This window comes from Prosopis cineraria, unplaced genomic scaffold (genome assembly GCF_029017545.1).
Source record: "Prosopis cineraria cultivar Desert tree isolate PC_DT_omini unplaced genomic scaffold, ASM2901754v1 PC13, whole genome shotgun sequence".
NCBI lineage: Eukaryota > Viridiplantae > Streptophyta > Magnoliopsida > Fabales > Fabaceae > Prosopis > Prosopis cineraria.
In genome coordinates this window covers 31,219,369-31,231,389 of record NW_026555344.1, presented here as the reverse complement: position 1 = coordinate 31,231,389, position 12,021 = coordinate 31,219,369, and positions in this window count along the sequence as shown.

The following is a 12,021-nucleotide window of genomic DNA, read 5'->3' as shown; positions in this document are numbered from 1 at the left end:
AGCTATCGATGCATAGAGAAAAAAGGATCGGTTTGTGTTATCACCAGAGTACGAGAAGGTGGCGCGTGTAGTACACGCGTCTTCTTAGAGAGTGAAATATTCTATTTTTCAATTTTTTTACAATTTTATAATCTAGAATTGTTCTTGGAGCGCATGCAGGCACATGATAGACTAGATTGGAACACAATTTGTCTTAAAAAATCCTTAAGTTCAAGATCTTCATTTGGATATGCTATTTGCCTATATTTAAGACAAAATAAGAATTTATTTTTTTAAGTTATCTAGTGCATTTTATGAGTTTAATTAAAAAAATTATAAATTTTTTTAGGCAAATATGAAGCAAGAGGCTTCTAGCAGCATTGATAACTCACAAAATTATTCTATTAGCATTGAGTATCTAGATAAACCAAATTATGAACCTCTTAGTGATGATTCCGACCAGAACTCTTCGAAGATGAGGAGGAGAAATATGAATCTCAAAGTAAGGATTCTGATTTTCATCTTAAAGAAGATCCTAATGTTGATCTCGAAAATGTGCTGGAAGGACCTAAAGAGGTGTGCATGCTATCGGGACCAAAATATGAATCAAAGGGTGATGAGAATCTTCAAGATGAAGATAAAGATGTGGAACAACTTTTTACACCCTCAGTGACCATAAATATAGCAAAAAGAGAAGCTCAAAGAATTAAAAAATTGGATCAAATTTCTTCAATAGTAAGAGCATATTCAAGCTTCATGACAGAATAAAAATAAGTTATGGTTGCAGGAGGAATTTTCAAACAACTCACGAAAGAACTTGTGCAATATAACAAGCGAAACAAGTCATACTAGGGAAATCCTCTATGGAATAGAGCCATTAAGGGAATGAAAGTATAAGAAAAATATAAAGACATAATTAAGAGTTGTCTTTTTAAGTCTATGCCTTAAGTATTTTCTGCTTTTAAAGAATTTACTTTTAGTTAAATTATGTTGTATTAAGACCTTGATGATTTATGATATATATGAAGCATGTTGTTTTTTTTTCTTTATATATATATTTTGTTTAAGTGGGAGCTCTAAAGTGACAAGTCATTTAAGATCTACATATAACGATTATAAAAATATTTGTAAAATTCTTTATAGACAATAGTGATTTTGTTAGAATTAATGTGATGTAAAATTCCTGATCATTAACCTAATAGAGTTGTTATCACTCTAATAAAGAATAATACAAATATAAAACATTGTATGTTTCTCATAAGTATTTTATTCTTGGTTTAATATAGAAAAATATTAATGTGGGATAGTTTTATCTTAGAACTAACAATGGCAACGAAAAGCATTATTATTGAATTAAATAAGGGTGACAAATTAAACAAGGATAATTAGGATATCTGGCACTGTAAGGTGTCATATATTTTGGAAGAACAAGATGCTGTTGAGCCATTAGCTGTGGTCATAGCCAAGCCTGAGGTAGGAAACTCGGCTCAGTATAGGAGAGACTAAGAGGCATTTGTGGCATGGAAATGAAAAAATAGCATTGCACAAATAACACATCTAAGTGTTATGGCGAACAATCTGATGTTCGAATTTGAGAAGCACACCACTTCCGAAGCCATGTAAGCCGCCTTAAAAGAAAAGTTTAGTAGTACCTCAACTACCAAATTGAGAAGGCTTACAATTAAGTTTGACACTTATAAACTAAAGCTGAATACTCCTATGCGGCAATACCTTAGGGAGATGGCCAACATGATCCATGAACTTAAAGAAGCCGGGCACGACCTATCTAATAAACAGTAAGTACAGGTTGTAATCAAATTGGTTGGGAGCATATGAAAGATAACCTAACCCACATTAAAAACATTGTTAACTTTAACGATGTGGCTAAGCACCCAGAGCTAGAGGCTAAATGTCTGAAGGCTTACAAGTCATCTAGACAGGCTTACCTTATCAAGGAAGGTGGTCCTTCAAATGCTAAGCCTAAGAGGGGCAAGAAGCAATAAAAGAAGGGTAACAAGGGTGGCCTTAAAGTAAATAAGGATAAAAAACCTTTCAAGAAGAAGGGAAAGAAGAGCGACAAAAAGAGAATTAACCTTAAAAAGGTCAAATGTTTCGCCTATCAAAAGATGGGCCATTTTGCAAAGGATTATCCTGAGTGAAATAGACGTATTAGGCACTTGTGAATTATGTAAATTTACATTTTTCTTATGTTTCTAGTAATGTTTTCTAACAAAAACTATTTTCTCTTCTTGGATTGTATACTCAAGCTTCACAGACCACGTAAACAAGGATCATGGATCCTTCGTAGAGTACCATCATTTGCTGAATCAAAGCAAGTGGCTTTACATTAGCAATAACACGAGGATTGAGGTAAAAGGCATAGGAACTTGCAAGTTGATCTTCTGAGGTAGAAAAACCTTATTTCTCCATGATGTTTTACATGCACCGAACATTTGACAGAACTTAATTTTAATTGCTTGCCTTTTAGAATTTGGATTTATAATTAATTTTAATGATAAGGTTGCTACTATTCTGTACAACTCAGCCTTTTATGGTTGTGCTTTTCTTTTGAAAAGGTTCTTTATTATGGATATTGTTGATAAAGTTTACTTTCATGATTGCTTTATCACTTCTTCCAATAATGTTGATATGAATATCTGGCATGTTAGACTAAGGCATATTAATCAAAATAAAATGATTAAACTAGCTAAAGAAGGAATGCTAGGTCTAATTACAAACATGAAAATGTCCTTGTGTGAAAATTGCCTAGCCGGTAAAGCAATAAGAAAATCTTTTGGTAAAGGTGTTAGGGCTGAAAATTCATTGTAATTAATTCATTCTGATATATGTGGTCTTGTAAGTATAAGGGAAAAACACAAAGCTTGATATTTTATTATCTTTATCGATGATTTTTCACGTTTTAGTCATGTCTATTTGATATCACAAAAGTCTGAAGCCTTTTAGTATTTTAGACGATACATTAATAAGGTTGAAAATCAAATGGATAGTAAAATTAAAGCATTGTGAACTGATCGAGGACATGAATACTTATCTGATCAATTTAAAGAACTCTGTGAAGAAGAAGGAATAATTAGACAACTAACTATTCCTGGCACTTCACAACAGAATGGAGTTGTTAAAAGAAGAAATAGGACTCTTCTAGACATGGTCAATGATGGCACAAGAAAATCTTCCAATCTCATATTGGGGGGATACTTTATTAACTGCAACCTTCATACTTAATCGTGTGCCCTCAAAATCAATTACTTTCACACCCTATGAGTTATGGACAAAATGCAAACCAAATTTAAATATCCTAAGACCATGAGGGTCAGCTACATACGTCCATGATGATTCCCATAAATATGGAAAATTAGGTCCAAGAAGGAAGAAATGTATCTTTATAAGATACTCTAAGCAAACAAAGGGTTATTCTCATTCATGAAAATAATGATAGAACTATAACTGAACTTGAATATAAGAATATCATATTTTTAGAAAATGAGTTTCCTAATAGGGGAGAAATTGATCAAATTGTATCTATTTATAAGACACGGGAGCAACATAATATAGAACAAATAAATAGGTTTAAATCATCGCAAAATGCTGATTTAAGTGGGAGCTCTAAAAGGTCTTCCAGAAGACCTAAAAAGAATCAAAATTTATAAGAGATCTTACTTCAGAAAAGTAATAGAGAAAGTGTGCTGAAAAATGCATCCAAATTGAGGGTGAAGCATTGATAGTAACTCTTCTAGATGATGATGAGCCATGTTTTGTAAATGAAGCTTTATCAGGACCTACTAAGGATAAATGGAAGAAAGCAATAGATGAAGAAATAGATTCCATAAGGACCAATCAAGTATGGAAATTAATTGATTTACCATGTGAACAAAAGGCTATTAGGAACAAGTGGGTTCTTAAAATCAAAAGAAAAGTAGATGAATCAATTGATAAATACAAGGCTCTCTTAGTAGTGAAAGGGTATACATAATAAGAGAGAATAAATTATGAGGATACATTTTCTCTTGTTGTACGCTTCAATTTTATCAGACTGATTCTGGCAATAGTAAATAGTCTGGACTTAGAGTTACACCAGATGGATGTAAAAACTGCTTTTCTAAATGGTGATTTGGATGAAGAAATTTATATGCAACAACCATTAAGTTTTATTGAAAAAGGAAAAGAAGATAAAGTATGTAAATTAAATAGATCAATTTATGGACTAAAAAAATCATCTAGATAGTGGTATTTCAGGTTTTACAAAGCAATAACCTCATATAACTACAAATGATTGAGGAAGACCACTGTGTTTATATTAAGAGGTTCAACGGGAACTTTGTGATATTATCTCTTTATGTGGATGATATTCTACTAGTCAAAAATAGTCTGAATTCAATAATCACTATTAAAGAATGGCTTTTAGTGAATTTTGAAATGAAAGATATGGGTGAAGCAGAATATATTCTTAGAGTTAAAATCTAAAGAAATCGCTTTAAGAAGCTCCTTTCTCTTTCATAAGAGAATTATATAAGGAAAATTCTTGAGTGTTTTACTATGAAAGATTGTGAACCTATAATACCCCAGTAGCTTCATATGTGAAGCTTAGTCCTAATATAGGTCCTAAAACTGAGATAGCTAAAATGAAAATGAAAAGAGTTCCATGTGCCAGTGCAGTCAGAAGTTTGAAGTACGCAATGATGTATACAAGATCAGACATCTACTATACCGTAGGACTTGTGAGTCATTACTAATCCAACCCCAGTAAAGGACATTGGAAGGTTGTAAAGAGAATCTTAAGATACTTAAAGCATGCTATTGACTATACACTGTGTTATCAACGGAGTGATCTATGCCTGACAGGATACTCCAATGCAAATTTAGGTGGAGATGAAGATGAACAAAGATCGACTTCAGGCTACACTTTCTTGATAGACAATGGGGCCATTTGTTGGAGCAGCAAGAAGCAAACATGCTTTGCCCTACACTTTATAGAAGCTAAGTTTGTAGCATGTACTATAGCATTGTAAGAGGCTATATGCCTGAAGAGATTTTTAAAACATCTTAAGTTTGGAAATGAAAGTATAAATCCAATGTTAATTCATTGTGACAACACTACAACCATAGCCTACACTAAAGATCCTAAGTACTATAGCAAAACCAAACACATAGATATCAAGTATAATTTTATAAGAGATTACATAGCATAAAAGGTTATCATTATTCAATACATTTCCACGAAGTGTATGATAACAGATCCTATAACAAAACCCATAGCTAAGGAGATATTTGAGAAACATGTAAGGGCTTTTGGCATGATTAGATTGTGAAAGGACAGACTTGATGTAATATTTTGGTTATATATATGTGTCAATGAGAATTTTCATTACTTCCATATATGTATGCTTGAGAATATACAATGTCTACTATGTCATACATGTTGATAAGGTTGAGACTCTCACACGAGCAACTGCCTTTGACATTCAAATCAAAGATAAGACATTTGTGTTCACCAGTAAGGCAATAGAAATGTTGATATGGTAGAGAAGAAACACAAATCATATGTTGCCTCGATCAAAAAATAAGTTGAGATGAGATTCATAAGTATACTTGTATTGAGTCATGGATCCCTATATCCATGATACTTGTAGTCAAACAATAAGTTCTTCTAAATTGATGTCATACGAGATCAATAGAAAAGAAGAATTTGGATTTAGGTATAGTGAATATTTAAACTTAAGTTTATATGGTGTTAATAATAAATAAAAAATGATATATGCTCTTACAAGCAAAAGTAACACCATAACTTGTGTTTCATACCACATATGCTTAAGAATCATAATGGGAAGCAAGTGAATAAATCTCTACTTCATTACTGTGTGAGTCTTAGAGAGGAAAAATCCTTTCAATGATGTCCTTTAACTTTAATATTATTAAGGAGATATGTCACAGTGTCTGCTACTTTAACATACGTCCTGTAGTTATGATTGATGCGACTTAAAGGTATCATGTTAGGAAAGTGACTATCTCCTATCAAAGTGGTATATGGGCGAAAGGAAGATTATCTTAAATATACACGTTTATGCTTGTATTCAAGACATGTCCCTTATGAAACAATTTGTTGATTCATAAGTGTGGATACTACGCATATAAGAGAGACTATCTGAGTATTAAAATGGCTCAAGAGGGATCAGATTAGTCATAATGAGAAAAGTGTATATTGGTAAATCTAAGACATTAAGACACGAATTCAATTAAAAATAAATTCAATTTTAAGGCTAAATCATGCCAACTATTAATTGATAAGTCTAAGTGCCCTCTGGTCACAGCTCTGATTTAGTAGGTGAATTTATGCTTATTGGTCCTAATTAGTTGACCCTTCGAATTCCATTGAAGAGAATATTTTTGTCCAGCCAACTATCTTCTATTCACCTCACCCATCAATACCAAGCTTTTTATAATTGATGTAGCCACAATTTCTTGAGCATTTGTAGCCATAGGTAACTAGCGAATGTAGAGGGATAATTACTCATCGGCGGGTCAATTGGTGGATCAGTCTACTGGTCAGGGGGTGTGTTGGTGGCACTAGGAGGATTATCCAATAAGTTATTGGTCAGATCACCAAGTCTTTTGGGTGGTATTTTGGGAGCCATTTATCTGTTATACAAGTGAGAAATAGTAATTAAGAAAATTAAAACACTCAAGGCACAAATAGTAATTAAGAAAATTCAAACACACAAGGCACAAATAGTAATTAAAAAAATTAAAACATACAAGGCATAAATAAAGCACAAATTGCAAGAATATTGGTCACCATAAAATTAAGTTGATCTTTTCCTTTTCCTTGACTTCTTTTGAACTTTTTCTACCTTGATAGCCCAATTTAATTTCTTAATCTTCTCTTTAATTTTATTGCCCCTCTTTGAAATCTAGATACCTTCATTGTGATCATGTCTTACATAATTGGCACCATCTTCAATGAAATTGCTTTCAAGCGCAGTCCCTGTAAATGGATCATCTTAAACAACATCAATCATATCTCCCATTGCCTTATTTAACAATAAAACAATGGACCAATTATATTTTACAGGATCCAAAATATAGAACACTTGTTTAGCCTGTGATGCCAAAATAAAAGGCTCATCTTTGTTTCCATGCCTTGTAAGATTCACTTGTATGAACCCAGATGATGCATCAATTTGAAGGCCACTTTTATAGTCAACCCAATTACAACCAAAGATTGGAACTTTAAACTTGACGTAGTCTAACTCCCAAATATGTTCAATCACTCTAAAATATAACATTAATGCATATATAGGATTTTTGTCCTTGACACTGGAAATATGTATTGCTTCAGCTATAAGAGTTACACCACTATTTTGCATTATGCTCCAATCATCCAGCTCCTTGGTGTAGAATGTATATCCATTAATTACATAGCTAGTATAAGAAATAACTTGTATATTTGGACCTCTAGCTAACCATTTTACTCTTTCAGAAACAGAATTATGATCGAAATTATACTTGTCAGAAACATGCTTTTTTAGCCAACCTGTGAAATGCTTATTATGTTCTTTCTCATACCAAGTTTATGTTCTTTCAAGATTGTCCTCCCTAATGTTGGACTTGTACTTATCTGCATACTTGTCAACTCTTTAGAGTTATGCAACACATCTCTTAATGTGTTTTTGAAATAATGACTAATTTGACCCCTTTCATTCCTTTCCCATCTTCTCTTCCCATATGTCTATCTTCTCTTCCTATATTTTCCATCTCTTAAGTACTCTTGACAGAATTCTACGTCTCTTTACTAACGTACCTCTCAATAATGAAGCCCTGAGGTTGACTTTGGTTTTTCACATATCCTTTTAGTACTTTCATGTTACGTTCAATTGGGTACATCCATCTTAAATAAGCTGGGCCATAAATTTCTACCTCCTTAACTAAGTAAATTGTAAGATGAATCATTATGTCAAAAAATACAGGTGAGAAATACATTTCAAGTTCACATAATGTGCTTATAATTCGGCCTTACAACCTTGGCAATTTGTGAGGGTCAATCACTTTGCTACAAATAGACTTGAAGAAGAAACACATTTTAGTTATCACATTATGCATCTCACTTGGTAAAATAGAACGTATGGCTACTATAAGAAAATTTTCTATCAACACATGGCAATCATGAGATTTTAAACCTTTTAGCTTCAAGTCTTTCATTGACATAAGATTTTTAATATTGGATGAGTAATCCTTTGGAACTTTAATTGCACCAAGAAACTCACATAATAATCTTTTTTCTTTTTTGGATAGTGTGTGAGCTACCGGATGAAGAAATGTATGGCTTCCATTCTCCTTCGATGCCAAGTCTTCCCTTATTCCCATAGAAACCATGTCTAGCCTCACTTTTATGCCATCTTTACTCTTTCTTAAAATATGTAGTAATGTACCAACAATACTTTCACACACATCTTTTTCAATATGCATTATATCAAGAAAATGCCTTACATCCAAGTTTTCCAATACAGCAAATTAAAGAAAATAGATCTTTTCTTCCATCCACTTGTACTAATATGCCTCGTAAAATGTTTTCCAAATTCAATACCCAAATCCTTAATCTTTTCAAATAGCTGATCACTGAATAAAAATGGAGGAGGCCCACCTTCTTTTAGATTACCATCAAAAGATTTTCTTAATCTTCGATAATAATGTTGTTGAGGAAACCATCTGCGATATCTTATGTAGACATTCTTTGTACCATGTTCTAATCTCACTGACTGTGTACTACCTTCACAAATAGGGCATCCAAGTTTTCCTTTGATACTATACCCAGACAAATTACCATAAGCTGGAAAATCATTGATTTTACCAAATAGCATGGCTCTCAAATTAAATTTTTCCTTTTTATACCCATCATACACCTCAATACTTGTTTCCCATAATAGCTTCAAATCTTCAATTAAAGGAGTCAAGTATATGTTTGTCATTTCTAGGTTATTTTGGCCTAAAAATTAATATGGACATCATCAAATACTTGTGCTTCATACATAACCATAGACGTAGGTTGTAAATAATTAACATCACTAGCTATGTACTATAGGTACTACTTTGCATGCCATGTGGATTCATTTCGTCAGTAGCTAGTGTGAGCCGTAGGTTCCTAGAATCTCTTGCAAAGTCTGGATACTCTCGATCAAACTTTTCCCATTGAGCAGAGTTAATAGGATGCCTTATCTTTAATGCTCTCGTCTGCATGCCATGTCAAATTTTTGGAATCAATTACACTACTATGTAAGCGTTTAAACCCAGGCACTATGGGAAAGTACCACACCACCTTCTCCAAACTCTTCCCATTATCCTTATAACGTGATGCATTACATTTAGGATACTCAGTTAATAATGCATATTCATTCCTGAATAAAGTATAATCATTGGGGCAAGCATGTATTTTCTCATAGCTCATGCCTATAGATTGCAACACTTGTTTTGCATCATATGTTCGGGTTGGAAGCTCATTACCCTTCGGTAGCATTTCATGAATAAGAGAAAGAAATTCAGTGAAGATCATATAAGTCAAACTCCTTCTCACTTTCAAGTTATACAATCTCAGCACAGCGATTAATTTTGAGAATCCAGTACAACTAGTGTATAAAGGTGTTCCTGCATCATTTCTCAATCTCTCAAGCATTTCAGGACAATCTCGGAGTTCCTCTTCAACAGCATTTGCCATCTCTTCAACACGATCATCTTCGTCTATACTTGTTTCAAAATCATGTGACACATACGTTGAACCACTATTAGCACGGCTTCTATCAATTGTATCCCTTGACTCACCATGCTTATGCCAACATGTATAACTATGATAAATTCCATAGCACACTAAATAGTCTTCCAACTTGCTCGGACTAACTCACTTCAAGAGGCCACACTTGATACAAGGGCACACAATGCTATTATGATATGCCTCATGCTCTAATACAAATCTAATGAACTCCTTCACCCCCTTTAAATATTCTTTTGAGACTCTATTCACAAGCATCCATTCCTTGTCCATGATCTCTCCCAATCTACTAAGAATTGTTGAGGAAAATGATATTAGTGACTTAATCATATTGAAAGAGTTAGTTTAATAAATAAATTAACTATTAACCCACTCAATCATGAGCCATATACTTTCACATACATATCATCCCTCTCTAAGATAATTAAATTTAAGACAATACTTACAATTATATTAAAATAATTGTAAGTAATTTATCTTAAACAAAAACTTGCCAATAAGTGAATTTTTTAATTTATAAGTTCTAAATAATTTATAATTAAATAATTTATAATATTTATTTTCATGATTTCTTTAGACATTGTATTTGAACATATATAATCCAAACAACATTAGGGCCCTTGTATTTAAAATAAAAAATAAGTGATTTTTAAATACTTTAGAGATTTTTAAAAAAGGATTTATTTTGTAGAGATTTAAAAAAAAACACTAGTGCAAAAAGCATTTTTTGCCACAGTTAAAATGTATTTTTGGTGACAGAAGACGCTCTATGGTAGAAAGTAGTGGGGTAGTAAATGTACATTTTTCGCGACTGGTATAATGTAACTGTGGCAAAAGAGGCTATTTTTCGCCACAAGTAAAGTTGAGACCTGTGGTGAAAAATAGCCTCTTTTGCCACAAGTGTATTTCATACCTATGGTGAAATATATCATCTATCGCCACAGGTCCTACTTTCACCTATGGCAAAAAATAGCCTCTTTTGCCACAAGTGTATTTCATACTTGTGGCAAAATATATCATCTTTCGCCATAGGTCCAAGAGACACCTATGGCGAAAGATAGTTTTTTTTTCGCCACAAGTCCAACCTTCACCTATGGCGAAAGATGCTTGAGCGATGCATCTTTGGCGACAGTTGTGGTTACAACTGTTGCCATAGATTCATTTTTTTACCACAGTTACAATTATAACTGTGGTCGTAAATGCTATGTTTTTTTTATAGAATCACTTATAATTATATACATCCTTTACTTTACAAAACCTACATTAATACATAAATAGTAGCTCCAGAGGCCAATACAAATATATATAGTACAAATATTTCAACTAAAATCTCTATTTTCAATACACATATCTAAAATGTTTCTACTCTAACCCTGTTAATTCTAAGAAAAAATGAGACCAAAGATTCCGTATATGTCTCAACTCTCGCTTAGAATATGACTGTAAATTTTGAAAGTGCTGCAATTTCAATAATAATATATGTATAAATAATAACTCAAGTATATGGCAAGTTTCATAATATAAATCATTATTAGCAAATTATTACCTGATCAAATGAGTGAATAATACCTTGAGTGATGATTTCATATATGCAAATCATTACATAATAACCACACTCTATACTTCCTAATTGTTGAGACACTATAAAGATAATAAAAGTAATGAAATTTATTAAATCCATATTATAATCTTCATTCTAATAAGAGAATAAATTTGAAATACTTACTTGCATTTTTACCCACTTAATTTCATTCTTTTTCTTGTCAACCATTCCTGCTGATTTTCAATATATTGCTAATGATCTATTTACCAAATATACACACTTAGAAAATATTAAATATATGTTATTAATAACATAAAATAGAATTATTTGAAGGCTTACAATTCAATCAAAGACTTCAAATCATCGCTTATTTCCCTTCGTAGTGAACAAAACCAATACATAGTATTTTCATATGGGCAAATGATAGGAAGCATCCAATGATGACTACAACATATTAATTTATATTAATATCACATCATTAAGAAAATTTTTATTAAATTGAGGGATGAATTTAAAATTTAATACCTCTCAATAATTGGTAAAAACCAGTACCTCTTCTTTTGCCTACATATCATCTTTCCAATATAAGAAGCTGTTTGATTCACTTTGTCGATTGTGGTTAAAAGTGGAGAGAAGAACCCATAATTATAATCAACACTGAGTTCGGTACATATCTTATGAAGGTACCTTTGATAATAAAAAAATGTTAGCAAGAAAATAAAAA